Consider the following 11,134-nt stretch of genomic DNA (forward strand, 5'->3'; position numbering starts at 1 on the left):
TTATGGGGACATTTTTTTTTTTGGTCCCCATGAGGAAACAAGATTATAAATCATACAGAATCATCTTTTTTGGAAATATAAAATAGCAGAAAGTTTTCTGTGATGGGTAGGTTTAGAAGTCTGGATATAGAATGGGTTATATAGTATGAGGGGATAGAATATACAGTTTGTACAGTATAAAAAACATTAAGTCTATGGAGAGTCCCCACAAAGATAGTAAACCAGACACAGAGTGTGTGTGTGTGTGTGTGTGTGTGTGTGTGTGTGTGTGTGTGTGTGTGTGTGTGTGTGTGTGTGTGTGTGTGTGTGTGTGTGTGTGTGTGTGTGTGTGTGTGTGTGTGTGTGTGTGTGTGTGTGTGTGTGTGCGTGTGTGTGTGTGTGCGTGTGTGTGTGTGCGTGTGTGCGTGTGTGTGTGTGTGTGTGTGACTAGCATATGCCCCATCTGATTTAAATAAACAGTGGTCATCTGTCCATTTCTTTGTCACTGAGGTCTCCTGCCCCCAACAAGACTTTTACAACTTATACTTGCCCCTCCCACCCACCTTCTGCTGTCCCAGCAATTGGTCAATATTCTCATTCTGTTACCGCACTCTCCCATCTGAGCACACATTCCCTCAAAATATTCCTCCATACCCCCCCAAACCAAAAATGGATCAATAAAGCTACACCACTCACACCACTCTACCTCATATTACACACAAAACACACACACACACACACACACACACAGAGAGAGAGAGAGAGAGAGAGAGAGAGAGAGAGAGAGAGAGAGAGAGAGAGAGAGAGAGAGAGAGAGAGAGAGAGAGAGAGAGAGAGAGAGAGACTCCTATTCAAAGCCAAATCAATAACTACTCATCAATGTCCTGATATGTTTTTAACTCTTTTTGTCTGCAGAACCGCCAGCTGTCAATAGCCCTGCTCCCTATTCCCTGTCTGGCAAATATCACACCGTGTCCTGGATTTGGTCGATTAAAGGTTTTGTTTAAATTCCGCCTGGAGAGGGACAGTCACTTAAATAACAATACAACCCCTCTAATAATGGAAATGGATTACTGCCATACTGGGAGTTTAACTCATCGCTATCCATGTTTGATTCCATCCCTTTCATTTTAATACTTCCTAAAACAAGTTTTTCACCCACCTTCAAACAGCTAAGTATAAAACGTAACACATAATTTGTGTAGTTTGTGCCATGGACATAAATGGTACATCAAATCATGAGGATTGTTGAGATTGTTAATTACTTCACAAAAAAAAACAAAATGTCACTGTTTTTTGGCCCTGGTACAAAATGATCAGCTAACATAATTTCACTAATTATATTATCAGCACACTAGAAAGTGTGAATGAGTACTAGTCAGGTGAAATCACACTACCATTCTGATTGGATTATAAGAGCAGATTTATTGCTATAAAAGGAGGGAATAAGTGCTTTCAATCATTGTGTTCTTGTGTTAGCAATAGTTACCTCAAAAGAAAGATGTCCAACCATCATTGCCTAGCATCAAAATGGTTTCACGCGGAAGGAAATTGCAGCAAAGGAAATTGTACCTGAAAGAACCATTTACCGGATACCCACTCTGTCCCACTCTGGGAAGTAAGTTCAGGACTTCCCAGAGTGGGACTTCCCATCTTCTCCTGAGGAGTCAGCCACAGAATCATGTCACCACCAGTGCAGAGCTGCTCAATATTGGCAGGAGGCAGGTGTGAATGCATCTGTGCGCACAGTGAGGCCAAGACTTTCGCACAACGGCCTACTGTCAAGAATGGTAGCAAAGAAGCCACTTCTCTCCAAGAAGAACATTAAGGATAGACTGAATTCTGCCGGAAGTACAAAGATTGGACAGCAGAAGACTGGTGCAAAACTATTTACTCTAATAAAGCCCTCTTCCGACTGTTTGGGACATCTGGAAATTTGATTGTCCAGAGAAGAAAAGGTGAACGCTACCAAGAGTCCTGTGTCATGCCAACAGTGAAAAATCCTGAGGCCATCCATATGTTGGGTTATTTTTCATTCAGGGATTGGGCTGTCTCAAAGTTCTGCCCAGAAACACTGCCATGAATAAAGAAACGTCACCTGCTCCGGGAGGATGAAAGAAGGAGTAACGACAGTGCAAGATGAGAGAGGACCAGGACGAGAGGAGAGGCTTTATGTTGTTGTTTTTATTATGTTTATATGCGGCAGTTGTCCGTGACGGGTAGCCGATTTACTTTCGTTTTGTGTTGTTTATTTTATAGTTAAAGTATTATGTTGAACACTTATTGGTTCCGCCTCCTTCCCCAAACTTTAAACCTTGTGTTACATTGGTGACTGGCCCCCCGGAGGTGGGGAGTAGAGCGCAGTCTTGAGGGTACGCCCTGGCTTGCAAGGGGTGATGGGGGTATGTGGCAAACAGGGCGGGGCCGAGAGCCGGTGGAACGGAGCAAGGCCGGTGGCGTGATTGCAAATGAGCAAGTCTCACGGCCTCGAGTCGGGAGAAATTTGGTGATGATCTATCCATTTTCCAGCATGATGGGGCACCATGTCACAAGGCAAGAGTGATAATGAAGTGGCTCATTAAATTGAAATTTTGGATTCATGGCCAGGCAACACCTGATCTTAATCCCATAGAGAACCTGTGGTCAATCCTCAAAAGGCGCGTAGACAAGCAGAAGCCCACAAATTGTGATAAACTCTGATCACTAATAAGGTTTTCTCACTAAAAAGGACTGCCGTCAGTCAGGATTTGGCCCAGAAGCTGATATCCAGCATACCAGAGCGGATTGCAGAGGTTATGAAGAAGAAGGCTCAACACGGTATACACTGATTTTTTGCATATATTGATATATTATTTTCCAGTATACCATAGAACCGTATTTTAAAGGTTATTTCATCCTTTCCATGAACCTACTCTGCTCTGATTGGTCAGATGGCCCAGTCTGTTGTGATTGGTCCACCGCTGAAAGCATGTGTCAGTAAGCTTCTTCAACACTTGTATACACAGTGATACAAACAGTAGTAGAGTCTTCGTCCTTTGGAAGTGCATGCAAAGCGCAGAAAATAGCGTCTTCTCGACATGTCCACAACATGAACCAAACTCTTCCAGACGTCAGCTACAATGACAGTGTTTGACAATGAGATGTCAGAAATGCCAAACACTACAACTGTCCTTGATTTTACCTAGTTGCTTGGCATGAGTAAGAAAGTATGACAGAGTTAAAGAGAGAGCTCTGGCAGTATTAGACTATTTAAGTGATTAACCTACTTTATTGTTTACAACAGCAAACAACCTGGGTAACAAATCAGTAAGCAGTTGTAAAGTACACATGTAAAGTTACATGCTCATATTACAACCCATTAAACACAAGTATGTTACTGTTATGTCTGTGAAAGAAATGATCATCTGAAAAATCCTGAATACGTCGATATGAATAGTAGGCCTATGTTATTATTATTGAAGATTGTCTTGTTTGCTAAAAAGATTTTTTTACAATGTAATGGATTATAAGATAATAAACAGATACGATTTTAAAAACGGGTTCTTCTCAAATCGATAATTTTGTCCCCTTAATTATTTATGTGGTGAAAAGTTGTGTAATAATTAAGCATAGCGTCAGTTTTGGCAGGTCACGTTAGTCTCTGCTGATACATGTCTACCTATAGGAATACGACGCCTACAACTGTATTCATATATAAGCTCCTTCAGTATTATCAGCAGCTATCACGTTTCTCAGGAGCTAATTACCCTCCTCCATCCCCAGCTCCTCCTCTCGTCCAGTCAGTATGGCATTCTGATTCCCCTTGAATCAGAATAAATTCTCGAATGATGTTGTACTTTAAAATCTTGAATTAATGAGATCTGCAATACATTCATGTTAATTCTGTTCTGTTTACCCTAAGGGGGGTTATTGCTGCTCTTATCCATGCTAGGCTGCATGGATGTGCAGGGAGTTCTTGCTCAGAACAGAACCATACCACCAATCCAAACTGTATGCTAATTGTCAATCGTATTTGACGATAGTGGTCCTGACAGAAACTGGTACGATTATACATTAAATGTCTGTCTTGTTTGAACATGTTCATTTGTCTAGGCTCAGAACTGCTAGAAAAAGTTTTTCCTCACGGAAGATTTGTAAAGTACTTCAACTCAAATCAATACTTTGTGTTTAATTAATTACTTATGTGGCAAGTAGTCATGTAATAAGCGGGATAATGTACATCCAGATAGTTGTTATCGTAAAATAAATCCCTTCAGGGTGATACAAGTCCCTTCCGCTTTAACCGGCTGGATGTACATTATCCCTTACATAATAACCAGCATTAAATTACTATTAAACAATGACAAGATTTTAGAAAGGCTGCATAACTACAACAGTACTCTAAAATAGTGCCTAGCTAATCACCATTAATCAGTTGTTTCCACTGACTAGGTGACATTAGCCAAAAAGCCTTTTTCAGTTTTACATTCCGATGAAAAATTACAAAACCTTTGTAATGACATATATGAATCATTCACAGGAATTTGTTTCAAGAAAGTCAATAGGGTCCATTTTGATTACATGTTGACTTCAGTGAGGGAAACACTACAAAATAAAAAAATGCTCAGCGACTCAGATGAGGCTTAAAAATCGATACTCATCCATAACGGTGTTGACACACAGCAAACACAGAGCATGGTTTATTAATCTAAGGCTTGATATGAAATTACAAATCAATTTCAGCATTTAAGAAGAGGCATTAACAGTTGACTAAAAATAATCTAAATATTAGAAGGCTGCTCTTTCAAATCTCAGGAAAATTCTCATGTTATGTTTCATTTAACTAGGATTGTTGTCCCAGGTATTTCTCCTAAAAATCCTTTAATAAAAAAAATACTTGCATTAAAATTAATGTGCATAACAAAGCTCAGATAATTAGACTCCTGACATCTTGACAAATCTGAGCATTGTTGGCATTGCTGAGTTGGCTTTTGAAGCTTTAGAGGAGATAAGCGATATCACTGGGGTGGGTGGGGGGTTGAGGTGGTCTCGAATGATAAAAACTAAGAAGCAAGAGGCTAAAGCAAACATCTCCATTTAATCTTTATATGTAATCTCATTAGTATTTTGGGAAAATGATTAAGATGTTTGTCATGTGTTATTATATTCAAAGCACAGATTCACAGTACTTTCAGACCTCCACTGTATTCAAATCCTTTAGGACTTGTCAAATGCCTAAGGTGCTTCCATCTCTATTGACTTAGTTAGAGGAATCCTATAAACGCTTGTCAGTGCTACCTAGCTTGACGACACTTCAATTAGCTCCTTAATCAGCACCCACAGCCTGACCTCCACTATCTTTAGCCTGTAATGATGGGATTTCTGAGAGCTAGGTTGCTACAAGTCAGCTTATTTGACTTCCTCACACCCAATCCAAAATCAAAACACGGCACTACAGAGAGAGCGAAGGAAAGAGTTCATCCTGCACATTCTCAAAAGGCCATCACATTTACTTACTTTCCAACCATTCAAAGTGATTATGCAGATACATTTTTACATTTTCTGAAGTTTTAACCACATAGGACCTTGATGGGGATGCATCCACTTTGATATGTAGATTAGTCAATATGGGTTTTTCAGTGACCAATTCTTTAAACTTTACCTTAGGTATTCTGAGTGGTTGTTATGCTGTTGCTAGGTTCTGGGTGGCTGCTCCATAAGACATTCGTTCATCTTCAGAACACAAATGAAGATATTTTTATGAAATCTGAGAGCTTTCTGTCCTTCCATTGAAAGCTACTCAACTGACACTTCAAAAAGTTCATAAAAACATCGTAAACCTAATCCATATGAATTGAACGGTTTTCAACATTTTCTGAAGAGATGCGATCTCTTTATATGACAACAGATTGAATTTAGGCTTTTATTCACATATAAACATTCATCAACGCACACATCAGTGGTAAACGAAAGCTCAAGAACCAATGAGGTTTATTCTTGTGTTACGCAACACGTTTGAGCTTCTGCAAGAAACAATGAGATTTGTTCTTGCGCGTCAAGCAAGTACTGTTGAACTCCAGTTTATGTTCACTGATCAATGTTTATTTGTGATTAAAAGCCTAAATTAAATCTGTTCATCATATAAAGCGATCAAGTCTCTTCAGAAAATTTAAACTAAATCACGATTTACGATTTTATAATCTCTTTATGAATTTTTTGAATTGTTAAAGTGGTAGTTGCGTACTGTAGCTGTCAATAGATGGACACAAAGCTCTCAGATTTCATCAAAAAAATCTTGTTCCGAAGATGAACGAAAGTCTTATAGGTTTGGAATGATTTGAGGGTGAGTAATGACAGAATTTTCATTTTTGGGTGAACTATCCCTTTAAGCCACACAATTTGAGGTATCAGATTTGAGGTATGCATGAGCAAGATTTCTGCAATAGGATTTAAAAATATCATTAACATTAGCAATTTCTAGTGTCTAGCTGTTATTATGCATTTGTGGTAATTAGTTATCACAAATGGTATGGGGGGGGGGGGGTTTCTTGCCAATAGGGCGGTCTGTGGCATTTAGACATGGGCTTGTGTCCAGTGTGACTGCCAGAAGGGATTGCAGCAGCTTTTCCAATTAAAGCCTGGCTACTACCCCTCTCGCCTCACCTTGGATTACACACAAAATAATAATGCTGAGAAATCTGCAAACGAAAGACACACAGGACACAGTAAACGTAGAAAGCGAGAGAATTTGAAAACGACAAGCACACTCAGATGTGACATTGAAGAACAATCCAAGGTTTGATTACAAAAGCCTGTGTAAAATGTTGAGGCGACGCCCATGACTGAGGTGGCCCACAGATAGGCTATTCCCCTCCCTGTTGTGCATTAGTGCTGATTTATGGGTCTGTTATTTGTCTAATCCTGTGGACAGTGTCCCTCTGTACCAGTAAAAAAAAAAAAAAAGAGGGATTACATCCTTATTGTGGTCACACAAACACACTACACACCTCGAGTGCTTTTATATGGCCATCACTGGTGCAGAGGGGAATTGGGCCTGGTCCACAGCTGACACTCCTACACATCCCCCATCCACCCATGATGGGCAGAGATGACTCAAATGCACAGTCATACACCAGAACCCAGCAAGATGAGATGCACTGAATCAGCAAGATTCCTAGTGTCATCCAGACATTCCAGTTCATGACAGTATTAGAGACAGCCCCACCACTGCTTTTATTAAATGAAAATTCTGAAATCATTTACTCACACTCATCTCATTAACAATCAACCCAAGTTCTTCTATCCGAGGAAAACAAAATGAGATGTTTAGCAGAATGTCCAAACAAAAGCATATATTTCGGTCTGTTCTTCACACAAAGCTATCGTCTGGCTTCAGGAGATACCTTCAGAATATAGCGCATAATTCAACTATTATGGTGATTTCTGCCTTTTTGGAGCTTGAAAGCCCCAGTCCCTAATCATGTTCATTTTCTGCTTGGGCATATTTCTGTCTAACATTTAATTTCTCAATTTATTTTTTAAAAGAAGGATTTTAGATAAACTATTACTTTATAAAGAAAGCATTTTTTGTCAACAAAACCATGGTGGTTGTACCATGTAAAACCATCACTGCACCATGGTACTGCCCAGGTACTTCTTTTGTAAGGGAAAGACCTCCAGTAAAGGTAGTCATATCCAAATGTCTCTTTGCCGTTTATGACATACTGCTTTTTCACAATGACAGGTTCAAACTTTTCCCATTGAGTTTTTTTGTTGGTTAATAAATTCTGATGTCACATCGTGCTGCAGTGTATAGAGTCCAGTTACACATCACACACTGAATCACACACAATGAGAAGGATAAAATTGGTCATAGTGAAAGCAAATGGTCTCCAGGGGCAAGTCCGTATACCCCACTCCCCCCATACACCCGCCCAGAGTGCTCTGCGAGCCTGTTTCATTGTGTCTCTTTGGCACATGCTGCACTACAGCAAATTCAGGATGGGTCTTATACTTCACACTCACACACACTGCAACCTCCTGAGTATTAGAGAAGAGTACCCTGCAGTTTGAATCTCCCAGAGACAATAAAGTTCCGCTCACATTTGCTACCAATTCGCATATGAATAATTTTTAAATTCCTAATAGGAATTTTCTTGTAAGATTATAAAATCTTTTTCAGATCTTTTAGAACACTTACTGTAGCTCCCAATAGCTCCTTACTATTACTCTAGGATTCCCAATAGAACAAAATATCTCTTGTCAAATCTTTTTTTTTTTTTTTTTTTTTTTTTGTGAGTTTGTGATTTCTCTTAACTGTATAGTAACAAGACGTTATTCCATTACAGTTGTAATAAAAAATACACAACATCAACCAGGACATAAGATCTTAATTGATTTTTTGGAGGATTCTTATTTTGATCCCATTAGTATGGGTTTCAGATTAGAAATCCTGTAGGCGACACATTCCTTTAGCATTTTTTGACAAGGGCAAATTGTTCCTGCAGAGATAGCCTATTCCTATATTTTGCTTTATTATCACTTATGTTGATGCATTACATGTAGATATCTATACATATGGTTAATTATATATATACATGCTGCCTCGAACCTTGAACCACCTGACTGTTCACCCACTAACATTCCCAAAAATATGTCTTTATACTTCTGACATTAAAGTAACTCACTAGACATTAGCATAACTACACGAAATACGTTTCGATCAACACGTTTTTCTCTTAAAGTAAAAGTGTACCGGCGTTTGACTTACCAGTGGTACAGTGCTCTGCTGCTGCTGTGTGAGTGTGTGTGGGTGGGCGTGGATGCTGCAGGATCGCGCTGCTCTCCGTGTCTTTGTCTGCCGCTTCAGCTGCTCTGCCTGCGATGCCTCTCTAGCGGCACACCGCGCGGTCCTAGCGCCGCCTCGCACACGCCCACTGAGCACAGTCAACACCCACTGCAGGCTGCGTCCAGAAACATCTGCATTCATGTGTTAATACGCCGTTAACGAGTCATTAACTCAACTTGAAGCTGAATGTGCTGCAGTTAAAGATGTTATTGACTGCTGACTACACAATTATTGACTATAGGCTACTTAATACTTCTTACTATTTTCAATCAATAGTTTGTGAAAAAAGTATATGAAAACCTTTCTCAAGAATGTTACATTGTGTGTTTAATAAAAAAAAATCCAGTTATCATCATAATTGTTATTTAGACTAATTCACCTAAATTGTTTGAAATTAGTAAATAATTACCTTTTTTATCACTTCAATAAAACTGCTAATGAGTCAAAAGAACCTAACCTTGTAGTGGAACGCACTGCAATCAATGTTCTGAATATGAATAGAATATCTTACAGTGTACTGAAAGTTAGCACATTGTGTGCCTATATGTTTGATTTTTCCTCTTGTGTTGTGTGTGTAAGAAATTGCAAGCAAAGCAACTTCAGTGACAAAAGAACTGAGATATTTTATATTATATATATTTGTATGCCGCTGGACCATACTATAAACATTTACATCATTACATCATTTCCTGTCTGCAACAATGGAAGAAAGTGGAAGACAATAAAGGCAGTTGTGGCCTAATGGTTAGAGAGTCAGGCCCTGTCCCAAATGTCACACTTCATATGCCCTTACAGACTTGTGGACTTACAATGGCTGCCGTGTGCGCATGTCCGTTAAGTCCATGAGACTGTAGGGTGTCCCATTTGTCAAGTGTCAGAAGGGTGCTCGCGAGCGCCCTCTTTGCAGTTGAGATGTGCCCTCAATGCGCACTTTTGCCGAGCCCCTACCGAGGCTCCGCATTAGACTTCTTCCCGACAGTCAAAGCGGCATTATGTCAAGAAAGTGCAGACTCGTAGGAAAACCGAGAGTGTTTAGGGTGTCATTTGGGACAGGGCCTCAGACTAGTAACCCGAATGTTGCGAGTTTGATTCTCAATACCGGCAGGAAATGACTGGGGTGCCTTTGAGCAAGGCTCCTAACCCCCAATCGCTCCCAGGGTGCCACAGGAAAATAGCTGTCCACTGCTCCGGGCTTGTGTTCACCACTCACTTCTCCTAATGTGTGTGCACTAAATTGGATGGGTAAAATGCAGAGGACAATATCCGAGTATGGATTACCATACTTGGCCTTCACGTCACTTTCACTTTAAGAAACAAAGGAAGATTGTGGGGAAAACTGATTTTTTTTTTTTTTTATTCCTTGATCTTTAATCCCATGATTGCATATTGGTGGCTGATTACCTTCGTTTACATGAGTAATACTGACCAAATTTTAATTCCTTGATCTAATTTAGACCTATGTTTGCATATTGGCCACATTAATTTGAGCAATACAATGTTCTATGATTTTTACCAAGCAAATTTCCTAATTATTTTCAACACAGGTAGGCTGTGCACAGATATGAATCTAGATGAAACTGTATTCATTATCATCCAGGACCAGAACTTGTATATTTGATGTTTGTCAGTGACACTAATGCCACTGCTTACTAGAGTTTTTTTTTTTTTAAATAGATATACATTACTTTGAATTGATAAACTTACAAATAACAATTTTACAGAAAGATATAAAACAAAACGAATCACATATTTTCAACCACATTAAACAGCATATAATGTAGCATCTGGCACAGGAGAGAGAGTGGCATGAAAATAATAATGATATATTAATGTACAACAACAGAAGTGACTTATGTGTTAAATGTCATTAGCTAACAATTGTTTATTTTTTATGTTTAATAAAGTATTGAAAGTACAATTAATGTCAACCACTGTATTGTCCATTTGGTTGGGTTTGAGAATTCATAAATGAGACTGTCTGGATGTAGTAATTAGTAAAGAAATCACATTAAAATCTACTCAGTTATAGTGACCAGTTACACTGTTATAGCAGCTTTCTGAATGTTTTCATTGTTATATCTAGTTTTAACAAAATGACATTATGTAAAAATACAATAAACTGTATGTTTGTAACTTTGGCATTACCTTGATATTAATGTCATATATATATATATATATATATATATATATATATATTATTATTATTTATTTATTTAATTTTTAAAAATCATTTAGTAACACATGCACTTGCAAACAGTTTTTTTGCTTTTGCTTTGAAGAGTCTGTAACTGTAAAACCTGCTGCATTCGGGTTAAGGGACACAGTCAT

At 38.8% G+C, this 11,134-nt stretch overlaps 1 protein-coding gene across 1 annotated transcript in view; it reads right to left on the bottom strand.

Annotated features, from left to right (window-relative positions):
* Positions 1–8,817, bottom strand: part of LOC308690878 (neuronal migration protein doublecortin-like) — a 51,237-nt gene extending 42,420 nt beyond the window's left edge. Inside the window, exon 1 of the mRNA XM_081365644.1 lies at positions 8,729–8,817. The gene's annotated coding sequence lies outside the window, so the exon portion shown is untranslated. The remainder of the gene's footprint in view (positions 1–8,728) is intronic.
* Positions 8,818–11,134: the final 2,317 nt, after the last annotated feature.

This window comes from Scardinius erythrophthalmus (assembly GCF_964197995.2).
Source record: "Scardinius erythrophthalmus genome assembly, chromosome: 5".
Taxonomy (NCBI): Eukaryota; Metazoa; Chordata; class Actinopteri; order Cypriniformes; family Leuciscidae; genus Scardinius; species Scardinius erythrophthalmus.